Source organism: Prionailurus bengalensis, chromosome A1 (genome assembly GCF_016509475.1).
Source record: "Prionailurus bengalensis isolate Pbe53 chromosome A1, Fcat_Pben_1.1_paternal_pri, whole genome shotgun sequence".
NCBI lineage: Eukaryota > Metazoa > Chordata > Mammalia > Carnivora > Felidae > Prionailurus > Prionailurus bengalensis.
Window position 1 is genome coordinate 188,893,595 of NC_057343.1, and position 11,263 is coordinate 188,904,857.

Sequence of the window (11,263 nt, forward strand, 5' to 3'; positions counted from 1 at the left end):
CTTCTACTTGACCGTTTTTACAACAATAACCCTCAGTACATGGATCAGAGAGGAAATTTGGGGATTCTGCCAGTTATGTATGTGTAATGTAATTAACATGTTCAAGAACTGGAGATACAACCACTGGGTTCACAGACCTACTAGGCTTTCTTTAATTTTAAGTTGGGCCAATATTCCATTCATTACCTGACCACCATTAGCCCCCATGTTGGCTGGTGGACCATCATAGTGTTTTCAGGTCCCAGAAATTAGTGCCATTTCAGGACTAGTGCTTATTAATCCCCAACAGATCTGAGGATTTTTTTTTTTTTTTGCAGTATGCAGTCACCCCATTCAAGACTGCAACTCTCTGAGGAAGTATTGAAAGAAGGTTTATAGTATCTATTGTGGCAGTTTTGAGTTCTTAAGAGAACTCAGCATGTCCTTCAGTCAAGGGGCTCCGGGTCTGACAGCTGGTTTACGTCTGCAAGCTGGAGAAGAGGCTATGACTCTCTGTCTAGTGACTTTAGTCAGACTTCTGAGCACCAGACCTAGAGTTTTTCCTATTGTATGAATCAAGTAATATTTAGTAGACTTCCCATCTATTTCATTCCTAGGTCCCTATACCAACTACCTACTGCATTAGAGTTCTCCAGAGAAACAGAAAGAATAGGATGTGTGTATATATACATAGGAAGAGATTTATTATAAAAAACTGACTCACATAATTATAGAAGCTGGCAAGTCCAAAATTGGCAGGGTGGGCTAGTAGGCCAGACAGGCAGCAAAGGGATCCAGTCTGAAGACAGTCTGCTAGAGATTGCATTCTTGATTGGGAAACTTGGTCTTTTTATTCTATTCAGGACTTCAACTAATTGGGTGAGGCACACTCATCTTTTGGAGGGCAATCTGCTTTACTCCAAGTCCACCAATTTAAATGTTAATCTCATCCAAATATACCCTTGCAGACACACCCAGAATAACATTTGCTCAGCCAAATTGACACATAAAAGTAACCATCAACAGCTACTATCAATGATCCCTGGTGGTCAAAACATTCTGAGGGCTGTTTTGTCCCTCCTGTGTATTATGTTAAGTGCATCCGCCTTGTTTCTAGCAACTGAACACTGCGATTTGGCCTCTGCTACTCTACATCCCTTCAAACCCAATGAAATTAATGAACAGCATTGAATCAATGACAGCATCTTCTACTATTATACCCACTAACAGAGAACAACCACCACAGAGATTTTCAAGAATATGGATGATCTCTTTAATGCATTGCTCAATACCTTAGTGAAGGAGTGTCCGCTGGGTCCTCTTCAACCATACCGTAGGGGGCAGTAGTGGGTGAGGGAATTTGAAGGTCACACACAGTGTATTTACCCCAACATTTCTCTCTCCCTAAATCTTTTAATTTCTTTCTCTACATTATGCCAAGGAAGTTCTGGGATTTGAAACTCCTGATATTCAGGTCACTGTTGAGTCCAAATAAGCAAATTCTTAGTACAAGTTACCACATTAGAGAACCCCTGATAAGTACACCCATATCAGTCATTTGGCTGTTATATTCTGCTTTCGTGGGTCTAATGCTCTTAGACTCCCATTCCACACATATTCACTCGATTTCTACCTATATAAGTTAGAAAAATCTTGCCGTTATCTTGGATGATAAAATCTTTCCTTCAGGATCAGACTCTGAACTTGTTTCTTTGTAATACGCAGGATCTGACTCTAGTTATAGGCCTAGTGGCAACAAGGAGCAGTGGCATAGATCTTGAAGAGCAAAAGCGACTCCTTGAAAAGCACCTGCCTCAGGTGAGGTTGTTACACAGACTTTAAGCAAAGGAAGCCTAATCTCAGACACGGAAGGTGAAGACAAGGAAGGTTCAGAGTGACTTAGGGGTTAAGATTTTCAACTTCCTCTAAGCCTGTGCAGATGTCCTCATCCCAAGTCATGGAATCAGACACTGTCCCAATTCTCATCCAAGCTTTCAGTGGAAGACATAGACTGTGAATTCAATTTACATTTAAATTCTGCAACCCTCACAATTAAATATTGTGTCTGAGTTTGCAGCTACAAAAGATTTGAGGTACTTCTAGGGCTGCCATGGACTCTCCCTAACCAGGACTTGAGCTAAGACTTTGAAGACCCGAGTATGTCGTTTTCTTTGTGTAAGCACTCCTGCATTCTTAGAAGAAAGCATCCCACCCCACAGAGCTCGAAGTCCTCATTATTCCCAGCAGCCACTTGATCTCCCAAGGCACCTGCTTCAGGAAGTTGTTCGTCACAATAATCTGCAGCCAATAATTTGATTAATCAGTACCGCTCTGTGCCATGGGTTACCAGCATCCCATTGCCATGACAAGAAGCTCAATATCACATTCAAGTCTAAAGACGTATCCAAACACCTGCAAAAATTGCATCTTTGGGCATCTGTTTCCTGAGAATTCTGGTACCAATTTCTGTATCAGTCAGGAGACACAAACTCTACTGATTACTCTCACAGAGAGAATTTAATATAAAGAATTGTTGGGGCGCCTGGGTGGCACAGTCGGTTAAGCGTCCGACTTCAGCCAGGTCACGATCTCGCGGTCCGTGAGTTCGAGCCCCGCGTCAGGCTCTGGGCTGATGGCTCAGAGCCTGGAGCCTGTTTCCGATTCTGTGTCTCCCTCTCTCTCTGCCCCTCCCCCGTTCATGCTCTGTCTCTCTCTGTCCCAAAAATAAATAAACGTTGGAAAAAAAAAAAAAAGAATTGTTACCCAGGTATTAGAAAACTGGAAAAGCAAAAGTAATACTGTAGTAAAAACATAGAAAGCAGTTACCAACCTGACGGCCAGAAGAAAGAAGAGCTTGGGATTAATAAAATTTGGTAGCTTGGATAAAGGGTCCCATGGAGCTGGGACAGGAAAGGCATCTGCAGGCTGTTACCAGTATGTCTGAAGAAGCATAATGAGGCTGGTTCTGAAATTGTGAGGAAAAATGTAAACTTGAACCAGCTGCTCCCATAGGAAATAATTCTGTTATTGCCAGAGTGAGGAACTGTTGTTTGGGTGACACTGACTGTAACAGGAAGCAAAAGAGAAAAGAGCAAGATCCTTGCCACTCCTCTAGAGTTCCAGTCTCCCTCTAGTGCCTCCTGTTGGCAGACAACAGAAGGCCAGCTGGCAAAGAAGAAACCATTTGTGGAGTCCCAGCCTGGGCATCATAGAGCAGCAGCATTTGACGCTAAGAAACTATAGCTTAATAGCTGTGTGTGTGTGTGTGTGTGTGTGTGTGTGTGTGTGTGTGATACTTCAGCATGCATCTCTGGACGATAACTCCCTAATACTAATACTCAGGTCATATTCAAAGTTCCTCCAATTGCCCCCCAAATATCTTTTTAATTTTTTAAACATCTTTTAGTTTTTTTAAATGACATTAACGTTTCAAAGAATGTTCCATTCTCTGAATTGTTTTCTCTTATATCATTTAACCAGTTCCTCTGTTCTCTATTTTCTGCTAATCAGAATTTAGCTATGAAGGCTAGATTATATTCAAGTTAAAATCCTTAATGCATCATATAATGTCAGACTGTTATATCCTTGGTAATATTGAATTTCCTTACATGTTAACAGAGCATTCCCCAAATGTCTCCATTTCTTAAGAGTGTGTTTTATTTCTAATACAGAATACAGGCATGTGGGAAATGGAAAAAACACAGTGAAGGCCATGCCCCCCACCTCATTTCTCAGCCCCACATATCCTCTCCAGAGGCAGCTGCTGTTACCAGACTATCTTTAAAGAGATAGTTACACATAAACTGTGTGTGTGTGTGTGTGTGTGTGTGTGTGTGTGTGTGTGAGAGAGAGAGAGAGAGAGAGAGAGAGAAGCTTTATTCATAAGCAATAGCACACATAAGGATTTTTTATTTTATTAACAATTTATTATTTTTTATTTTTATTAAGTGAATAAGACATGTAGAGAGCTAAGTGTCTTCTGAGTGTTATTTCAAAGCAATCTGTAGAAGTCTTTTGAAATACAAGATTTAGAGAAATTTGTCTCCTTTCACTGCACAATAGCAGATAGATTAAAAAAGAACTTCCTATCCACTAGCTAAATCTCACCTATGCAGTTAAATTATGCCTTGTTTCCTCAGTCTGGGAGTTCTGCTTTTCTTTCCATTATTTCTCATAATCCCCCCTCAAATTATGCAGGCAAAACGTGGCAAGGCCTTGGTTTCTTTACTCATTCCCATGCTGCTCTCTCTCAGAGCTTGATTCTGCAAATCCTTAGACTTTCCTAGCAGGGCATGTCCCTGAAATCAAATGTCTGTTCATTTCTGGTCCCCACACTGACTTGAAAAACGTCATCAAGAGCTTTTTGCATTAGACTCCAAAATGTCTCTCCAACTGAAGTCCCTCGAGTTACATCTGGAAAGTGGTTGGATCTTTTCTGGGTCATTTCCTGTTGAACATAAGTGGTATCTATTTTGGTCTGACTTCATTTGTGCTGGGACTTTTGCAGGCCCAGGGCTTTAACTCTCCTGAAACCTTAGGCCAAAGGAGCCTCTCTGAATTCTCTGGTTTTTTTCCTTCCTGCAAAGACTGATTGAAGTCTTCCTGAGAAGATTTTGTGGAAGCCCTTGTCCCGCTGACTGTGGCCCCAGTAGAAGAACTTAGGGCTGGAGAAGGGCTGTGCTCTCATCGCACCTCTGGCCCCCGCTTACTGTGTAACCTTGAGAAGATGGGCTGCTTCTGTGCCTCCATTCCTTCAGCTGTATGATGGGAGAAATACTAGTCCCAAACTTGGAAGAATAGAACAGAATACTCTGTGAAATGTTTTTTATTAACAGAAATTATATAATTGTGTGTGGGGGGGGGGGTCACTATTATTAACTCTCTCAACTCTCTGACACATCCCCAGATCCAACTCATCTATCAGAGCAAAGGAAGAATTTCCAAGAACTGCAACACAGTATATTCTGTATTTTTTTCTTAATTTTATTGAGGGGAAGGGTATACAATAAATACTAGATTCCCATGGTTTAAAAGTCAAATTATTCCCGGGCTCCTGGGTGGCTCAGTTGGTTAAGCGTCCGACTTTGGCTCAGGTCATGATCTCATGGTTCATGGGTTCGAGCCCCACATTGGGCTCTGTGCTGAGAGCTCAGAGCCTGGAGCCTGCTTTGTATTCTGTGTCTCCCTCTCTCTCTGCCTCTCCCTTGCTCACACTCTGTCTCTCTCTCAAAAATAAATAAACATTTAAAAAAAAATTTTTTAAGTCAAATTATTCGAGGAGTGCCTGGGTGGCTCATTCGGCTAAGTGTCCAACTCTTGGTTTCAACTCAGGTCATGATCTCACGGTTCATGAGTTTGAGCCCTGCATCTGGCTCCACGCTGACAGTGCAGAATCTGCTTGGGACTCTCTCTCTCCCTCTCTCTCTGCCCCTCCCCCACTCTCTCTCTCTCCCCAAATAAATAAATAAACTTTGGGGGAAAAAAAAGATTGGGACCCACCTTACATTTATTAAAAAAAAAAAAAAGCCAAATTTTCCCATACTGTGAAAAATAACTTCCTCTTAACAGTGTTTTCCAGTTCCCCTCCCCAGAGACAACTTCTTGGGTCACAATGTTTTGTCTATCTTTCTTGAGACAGATTATGCTTATACATCCTTGTGTGTTTGTGTGCATTTTCCTCACCTTTTTTTCTTTTAACTTGGATGATAGCAAACTGTACATGCTGTTCTGCTCCTTGTTTTTCCCCCTAAACAACGTACCTTGCAGATAATTCCATAGTAGTACATAGAGCTCTGCCTCTAGGTACGTATGCATAGTGATTAATTATTTAATTAGCTTATTTAATTAGTTCCTTATGGCTAGCCATTTAGATTGTTTAAGTCTTTTATTAGTTCAAACACAGTTGCAATGAACAACTTCATGCACACTTCCAGGATGAGTTGTGGAAATAAAACAGCTGTGTCAAAAATAAACTGTATTTTCAATTTTTACAGATCTACGAACTTTCCTTGCAGTTTAGCTATCATCTTGTCTGATTCTAAGTGACATAGTACCCAGGGCAGCCAACACTCACTCCAACGTCACGATCTTTCTGTGGAATGGCAGCAAGTTCTCTCTTTCAGCAGCTGTCTCTCCAGTGCTGCCACATTAGCAAGACCCCATCTGGAATTATCTCATCCTGGAGAACTCCACAGCCCCAAAGCCCCTTGTTGAAAGTAAACATTGACAATCTGGGTCTTGGCCATTAGCTATTTGGAATGATTCATTAATCATTTTTAACCCTCTTTTGTACCAAAATTGGAGAAAGGAAAGGGTGGAAGAAAAGGTAAAAAGAAAGGCCAGGAATGCCTACATTTTAATCATGGATGGAAGTCAAAAGATTGTGGACTTTCTTTGTCTTGATTCCACAACTCACTACCACAAGTCACTGAAGGACTCTGCCCTCTTTGTCTGCATGAAGACATGAAATGAAATGAAAACCAAAGACCAAATTATTCCTCAGGACCTTCCCTCCTTTGAAGATTCAGATGCAGTGTAGCTCAGGGGCACTTGTTCTCCCAAGTTCGCCATATTGAAAAGGCAAGAGATTTCATAAATCTGTACGTGATTAATGTCCAAATGGGTGGTACAGTTGAGAAGACATTTAGACAGTGGTGTGCTGGTAATCAGGCTGCAGGCTGGGTTGAAGGAAGAGAGTCTTGATTTCTAGCCTTTGCTGATTTCTGTCTTGTAATTATTCCCATTATGACAATTACAAACTTAAGATACGTCACTTAACTCAGAATTGGAAAGGGAAGCACAGAATTGGCTGCTGTCTCCAGCTAACCACTAGTTAGGAATTCAAAGAAAGCATTTTCTTCAGACTGTTCTGTGTTGAGAGGCCCTTCATGAAAGAGAAGAGATTTGGGGATGCCTGGGTGGCTCAGTTGGTTGGGTGTCCAACTTCGGCTCAGGTCATGATCTTGGGGTTTGTGAGTTTGAGCCCCGTGTTGGGCTCTGTGCTGACAGCTCAGATCCTGGAGCCTGCTTCAGCTTCTGTGTCTCCCTCTCTCTCTGCACCTCCCCCACTTGTGTTCTGTCTCTCTCAAAAATAACATTTAAAAAAATTAAGAAAGAGAAGAGATTTGAAGTAGGCACTGAAGGATAGTGCTGTAGGAGTCTTCCCATGGTAAGTGACAGGAACAATTCACACCAGCTTAAAGAAAGAGAATGTGAGAATGTGAATGTTGTAGCACAATATCTGCACAAAGGTTTTCAATAATGTAGTCAGAGCACTCCTCCCATCTTTCAGTTCTTACATCTGCTTCTATTTGTATATTGATGTCATTGACTCCTCCTTCAAGCAGGCTCCCTCCAAATGGCAGAAAAAATGGCTAGTGCAGCCCAGGGCTGTATCCTTACAACTAACAATTAAAAAGAAAAGCAGTACTCCTTTATAGAAATCACATGGAAAGACTGATTATCTCTGCTTAAGTCTCATGCCCACCATTTGGACTTTTAACTGGGCACAAAAGGAAGGGGTACCTGGTCCACATGCCCCTGCCCCTGCAGCTAGAGGGCAGGGAGAGTACTAAGATGGACCACTTTTTCTCTACTGCCCAATACACATGAGAATCACCCAAATAGAATTCCCCAATGGACAGAGGAATAATGGGCAGGTAAAAGCCATGAATCTCTAGTAGACATATGGGTAAGGTTGTGGAGAGACAGAAGAGGGGTGCTAGTTAGAGGGAATTGCATAAATGGAGGTACAGACACATAAAACTTGAAGGAGTAGTTGGGAGTCTGCAAAAAGATGACTCTGACCAAAGCAGAGCTACCCATAGGGCAGTAGTTCTCAATGGAGGGCGATTTTACCCACCTTGGGATATTTGGCAATGTCTGGAGATATTTTTGGCTGTCACAACTGGAGGTGGAAGGATTGCTGCTATCATCTGTAGAGTAGAAGACAAAGATCCTGCTAAACATCCTACAATGCACAGGATAGTCCCCCCCAGTGAAGACTTACTGAGCCTCAGATGTAAGTAGTGCAGAGATTGAGAGATCCTGACACAGGAAAAATAGAAGTGTCTAGGAAGATGTCAAACCACAGAGGCTTCCAGTTAGTGAGGCTACAGAAAGGCTGACGGGTTGAGGATTTATCCTATGACGATTGCACAGGGAAGTATTATAAAGGTGTTGGGAACAGCTAGTGTAGCTCTTACATACAGGTCCTTCTGCCCTGTGCCTCTCTCACTCCTCCTTTGCCACCTTTGCATGGCTGGCTCGTTTTCATCCTTCATAACTCAGCTTAGATGTCACCTATTCATGAGATCTTCCCAGACCCCCCAGTGAAGTAAATTCTCTCACGGGACTCTACACCACTGTTCTCTCCCATGGTTCATGGTTCCCTCTTCTTTTCCTTCATAACTCTTTTTTTTAATGTTTATTTATTTATTTTGAGAGGTGAGAAAAAGTGGAGGAGGGTCAGAGAGAGAAGGGGGAGAGGGGGCACTCATGTGCCTTCTCTGACACTCTCAGCACCTGTGGTTCACAGCATGACGTATCAGGGCTCTTGTGAAGGCACACAACTGTAGCTATTTTAAGAAAACACACATTAATAAAGAGAATCAAGTAAATTCAGAATCCTTGCAGAGCAAGTTCTGGCCTGGTGCTCCAAGAATGATTCCCAGAACACTACACAGTACTGACCCCCCAAGGAAGCTACTATTCCTACCACAATCTGGAAGCTGGCATTCAGGGAGTCGCCGGCCCAGTCTCTAGCTACAGGAATACACAGTTTGGGGGTGTAATCTGGGACCAGGAGTTACTGCCCACACTCCAGGGCCATAATACATATGCTAGCTCACCACCAGCACAATCGATCCCTCTCAGACTGATGCCTCCTTTCCCCAGACTCAATTGCTTTTCTTAACTCAATTTTGAATTCAGGTTTACACAAGTGCACAGGACTGGCTAAACATAAATTACAATGGGAACCCCAGCAGTAGAAACATTGGGAAGTGAGTTTTTAGCTTTCCAGCCTCTGTAGTATAGGAAGACACACCAAGAAAGGTTTGGACAGATGTGGAACAAGCCAATCTCCCACCTGGCACATGGCTGCCCCTGCTGGTTTGTAAGCACTCTATAGCCATAAATGTCACAATGTCACCCATCTTCTCAATATGCTGAGCATGTTCTCCAAACATGAATAGTGTTATGGAATGAATTGAACTGAACCAAACAAACAGGAAAATCCTCATTTTGTACACTGTATGTTTCCTGCAGCACTTGTTGCATTATGCCTCTTAGACCAATTTGTGTTAATTCATTTTCCCTATAGACCAGAAGTTCACTTCTTTGTCCCCACACTCATAATAGGTAACAAATGTTTGCCGACTGAATTAAAGACAGAACAGACTAGAGGAGGAAGTTCTGAGCGCCATTTCAGCTTCAGGCAGCTCCTGCAGCTCCTGGAACAACCATTTCATGAACTTTTTGGATTTCCTGCCACATGAGGTCATCACCACTAGGCTCCTAGGTTTCAGGTCTCCTCCATAAGTTGGAAGAACATCCACTCCCATTCACTCAGCCAGGAAACATCCATTAAGTGCTTCCCTGGTACTGAGTGTGGCACCACTGCCTCTTCCTGTGCTTCTCTCTAACCATTTCCTTACCGACAAGAGCGTGTCAGGAATTTCAACCTCTGTGGCAGTGGAGCCCCATGGGTAACACATGGAGATTCCTACTCTACCCTAGAGTCTTTTAGGTTGAGAATGGCATCCATGCATCATTCAAAGGAGGGTTTCTTTACCTTTTCTGATTCCTGAAATATGTAGAAACAAACCAAGGTACCCAGAGGGAGTGGTGGACAGAGGTCCCCTCTCCAGCCATCTATGGATCAACACACTAAACCCTATTTCATAGGTCATCTTTCCTTTGTTTAGACGTCATACTTCCCCTACTCCCAGACAAGTCTCAGTTCTCCCTCAGGGCTCAACCCAGGCCTTCCTCTGAACACCCAGGTTTATATTCAGTGTTTTCCTTTTCTGTAACACTCATTTCACTTGTAGCCACTTGTGTCACCCCTACTAGACTCTAAGCTCCATGAGGACAGGCACCAAACCTATTTGGTTTATCTCCACATCTCCAGCACCTAACTCATAACACATAACCGATATTATCAACTGTTTGTTGAATGAATATCTGTTGAGCCCACTAACTTTCATCCTCAGACAAGATTTATGTAATGTTAGTAATAATTCTCTACATAGTTCAGTGGCTTATCAAACACCTTTATGGGTGAGTGTCCCAACTTCGGGGGGAAAGAGAATACAATAATATAATCATTACTCTCTACTTTTCAGAAAATAAAATACCATCGATCAAGTACTGACTTGACTTAGGTGGTGGAATCCGCAGAGGTCAAATGCATACCTGCATTAAAATTCTGAATGTGGGTCATGTATCATCTGCTAACCAGATGCTCTGGCAGCTGAGTGAAATAGTGGTAGCTTGTAGAAAAGAACAGTGGAAAGAACAGGAAAAAGTTAAAGCCAGACCTCTATGATTTTTCTTTCCTCCGGTATCTGCTTGCAACCTAAACAGATCACTCTGTCTATTCTGAGACACTCAGCAATTTGACTCCAGGCCAGAGAGTTTGTGGAGCCAGTGAGCCTTTGCTTCTAAGAGGAGGGAGACGAGGGCTGGAACACAGGGGCACTATTATGTACATGCACACTCACATCTGGACAAATCTACACCAAGGCATGTGTACATATACAAAGTGAGCCACTGCACAAACAGGTGCCACACAGAAAATCATGCACATACACACTGATATGTGATTGTGCACACTCATACACACATTTAAACATATACCCAACACACAGATATCCAGCCACTGATGTGTACACCCAGCAAATGAAGTACACTTCAGTTATACACGGAGCTGCAATCTTGGACATGTGCTTATAAACGCACATACAGGAGCCTTGATGCACGTTTGGACACATGCGCTTATGAATGCACACACATACAACTAAACATGCACACACGATTCATAATCACTCTCAACTCGGTACACTCTCCTCGGTACACCGAGGAATTTACGCTGCTATAAGCTGTCACGCCCACAAGCATCCTCTGATCCACAGCCAGATGAATGCTCACGTGAAAGCAATACATATGTCTCTTGAGACACAGGCACAAGTACCCACACCCTTGCAACCGCCTGAGTAGCAATCACTCTCGTGCACGTAAACCTTCAAATACACTGACAAGCTCTACACACAGACATGCATTG